The sequence below is a fragment of the Montipora foliosa genome, unplaced genomic scaffold (assembly GCF_036669935.1).
Source record: "Montipora foliosa isolate CH-2021 unplaced genomic scaffold, ASM3666993v2 scaffold_382, whole genome shotgun sequence".
In the NCBI taxonomy this organism is placed as follows: Eukaryota; Metazoa; Cnidaria; class Anthozoa; order Scleractinia; family Acroporidae; genus Montipora; species Montipora foliosa.
In genome coordinates this window covers 20,001-22,500 of record NW_027179682.1, presented here as the reverse complement: position 1 = coordinate 22,500, position 2,500 = coordinate 20,001, and the positions used below count along the sequence as shown (strand labels likewise).

The following is a 2,500-nucleotide window of genomic DNA, read 5'->3' as shown; positions in this document are numbered from 1 at the left end:
AGTTTCAAGAAATATAATGGACATATGATAACCCTGTCATATTCATACTGGCGCAACGAGAGCGGAACCTGACGAAATGGCCCTTGCATGTGTATAACATTTTTAACACGTCAAACGGAAAGGGATTCTTTTCATTACTGTGTTGCCAGTATGGCAATTCCAGTCGGAAAGTGGGTGGGATTTGTTTGTTTAATTTATTTTATTTTATTTTATTTTTTTTTTCCGTGTCGGTAAAAGTCTTGCCTGTCACTCCCCTGCTAAGTGGTATTTTTGTACATAGAGCCTTCTGCTCGTATTTTCTTAGGATAGAGAGGGTAGTGGAAATGCGTAGATTTCTCAGGTGGACACAGTAGAATGATAAACTTAACCGGCAATGGCGTCGAAAGTCATGTAACGCGAATGGCGTTTTAGTGGATCTTTGAACAAAATATACGGTTATGAAGCTCAATAATGGGAAGTCATTTAGATACTGAACAAGACAGGCGGTGGAATCTTAAAAGCGACGAGTAATGGACTTCGACAACAATCTGTCGCCCGTCGAGCCGACATCAAAGTGAGCTGCATTTCTAAGATTTTGCCAAGTGTGCTGTTATGTGGAACACTGAAACCAAATGGAAAATTCTCTGGTAACTTATAAGTTCAACAAAGACAGAGAACGAATCGAACACCTTAAGTGGATCTGTGATCAACTCTGCACAGTCTTCAAGTAAAAAAAAAATTGGAAATGTGACAGCCAATAATTATTTGAAAGAAAGCTTGTCGTCTATTTTGTGCTTCATTATTGAAGGAAAAGGTTCTTCATGGAAACGGTTTGATCCTGAAATTTTAGTTTGTTGTAATATTGCGCATATTTGACACGATTGAGTTTTTTCTCTTCACGCACGTAATGCACGTAATGAAATAGGAAGGGGTTTTTATATAGCAAATATGTTGTTTGTTTCAAAAAATTGTTCGCTGGAAAAGGTGTCCTTTATGAATTCATCATGTTTTATAATATGCTAGCCTAACTGGATAGTTTTTATGGCAATAGTAAAGCATTTTCGTGTCAAAATGAGGTTAGCGTTTTTCTGTTGTGCTAACTTAATTAAATATAAATATACATTCTGCCTCGTGAGTTTGTTATTCTCGTTAACCAGCAATGGCGTGGAAAGTCATTGCAACGCGAATGGCGTTTTAGTGCATCTTATGTTGTTTGTTTCAATAAAATGTTTCGCTGGAAAAGGATTCTGTGATATTTTCTGCCTTTGTGAATTATAATATCATGTTGTGTATTGAATTTTCGAGCTTAAGGTTGAAACTTGATACGGGAGGATATTTTTAGTATTGCTCTGTAAGCAGGAAAGGTTTCATGAAAATAAACAGGTCCGTTGGAAGCGTGCTTAAGTTTCAACGAAATGAGCCCCAAAATCAGCAAAAAATTGTGACGCCGATGAATAATAAAGTAGCTGCTATTTCCAAAATGATGGAATTACCTGGTGATAAATAACCTCGTCTTGGAGAGTAAATTTTTGACCCTGCAGAAGCAATGGTGGGCTATTGTGATCTTTGTTTTGAATTCGCTCATTTATTGTCAAACTTTATAACACTTGACACAAAAAGAAACTTACGAAAACCCGGTATCTTGCCATCATTTGACACAGATGCTTTACTCAGTTTGGTAAGTAAACATGCCGCGGTAACTTAATCACGGCGCCCGCTGAATTCCGGCGATGTCACTTTCGATTTTGCGATTTATTTGTGCAGCCAAAACGTACAATAACAAAATTGAACGTAGCAAAAATCTCCCAAAATGTTTGTCGCTGATCTTAACTGTTTATATTCTATATTCACGGTTCAAAATTAATGTTGTTTTCATGTCGTGAATATGTTATTCTCGAGCGACCGTCCTGGAAACTTCCTTCTGCTCTTTCTAAAAACTGTATATCAATATTTATTTACATTTGCATCAATATTTGTTTTTGCATTAAGCAAGCTAACAAAATCTGTACCTTGCTGAGTTCGCATTTGTTCGCGTTAATGGTATTTTCTGTCCGATGCTTCTGTTTTATGAGGGGTATATTGTTTTGGTCTCCCATCCAAACACTAACCCCGCTAGACCCCTAGGGATTAGCTTCAGTGAACTTCGGTATTACACAGCTGTCAGATGCTCAGAGGGCATGCTTTAACTTGTGGTGAAAAGAAGTTTATAACACGTCAGCCCAGAAGCCAATGTTTCTCACTTCCCATTTATTTTCTTCAATCTTTCTGGGTTCAGTACTTTGCTAGTAACCACATGTCTTCTCAGGCTATTTACCCAACACTACAATGATAGACAATACCAAAACAATATCGTGCACTGTTAGAGCTACATATTACGCAAGGACAGATCTGTTTCGTCGTACGAACGTGTGAGTACCTGTGAGCCAAAGGGCCTCTACTGGGGCCCGTTTCTCGAAGGTCCCGAAACTTTACGGGCCATTTTCGGGTGTCACAATTCCCTTTGTATTTCAAGACCGGAGAG

General features: G+C 38.3%; 1 protein-coding gene across 1 annotated transcript in view; it reads right to left on the bottom strand.

The window, feature by feature from the left end:
• The window catches only part of LOC137987711 (uncharacterized), a 55,091-nt gene that overhangs the window by 40,331 nt on the left and 12,260 nt on the right, over window positions 1-2,500 (bottom strand). The window lies entirely within an intron of this gene.